Here is a 1,135-nt window from a genome sequence, read left to right on the forward strand (position 1 = left end):
CGCCAGTGCTCTGGGTTTGGGAGAGGCGGGCTAGGCCCCAAGAGGGCAGCCTGTGCTGTTGGGCCAATTTTCAATCCCTTTGGGAGGAGACTCCCCCCCCCACCTCTTATTTTTGGTTTTGATGGCAGTAGCAGCCCTTGGTATATGACACCCCAGGAGGAAACTGGATGACTCCCCAGGTCTCATTTCTGTTGGAATAGCTTCATGCTGCTGTGTACTTGCTCAGCCCTTTTACAGGTTTTGCTATGGATGGCCTCGGAGTAGCCTCTTCCCAGAGCTGCCCTCTGCCTGGTGCTGCCCGGCTCTCCCTGAGTCCTCAGGAATAAGCTCTCCCCAAGCTGGGTCTGTGTGACCTTTAGTGCTGGAGGTGACTGATCTTCTCTTCCAGGTGTTAAAGGATGCCTCTTGCCTCCAGATGTTTTCATCTCATCCACCTAGTCCCATTCCTTGCTCCCAAACATTGTCCTGGGTGAGAGCGGGAGCCAGCGCCCCACTTCCCTTCAGCTCAGAGCTGAGAAACCACACACCACTGACATGATTAGGAGCCCAGCGTCCAGGCTGGGATCTGGAGTCACATGAGAGGCAGGTGAGAATGATACAAAAGTTAACCGAGAACAGGATAAGCGGCTTCAGTTTACAGAAGGGTCAGTAGGCCCAGAGTTTGGCGTGCTGGAGCTCAACGCAGCTGGCGGACAGCACAGCCAAGACTGGAAATAAGCCCTGTGACTTTATTTTTTAAAATTTGCTATGGAGGACCAGGAGGTGGCGTGGTGGTTAAGGCGCTGCACGCCCACATGGCTGACCGTGGTTCAAGTCCTGGATTTGGTGGTTTGCTTTCTTTGCTTTCCTTTTCTCTCTCACTGGTCAAATTTAAAAAGTAATATTAATAACAAATGGATATAAATGAGTAATTTTTCAGGAAGTGCAGGGGGATGGGGTGGAGGTGACGCGAATTTGTCCGCGTTGGAGGGGCCCGTCTGCTGCTATAGTGGCCGCGGCTGCCGCATGACATGGCATAGCTGGAGCTTTAACACCGGAGCTGGAGCTGCAGCGCCAGTTGGCAACCAGGTCTCACCCGCAGGTCTTGTCACACGCCAGCTAGACAGCAGTCACTGCTACGCTTTTCTTTATTTTT

Source organism: Tupaia chinensis, unplaced genomic scaffold (genome assembly GCF_000334495.1).
Source record: "Tupaia chinensis unplaced genomic scaffold, TupChi_1.0 Scaffold000493_1, whole genome shotgun sequence".
NCBI classification, from domain to species: Eukaryota; Metazoa; Chordata; class Mammalia; order Scandentia; family Tupaiidae; genus Tupaia; species Tupaia belangeri.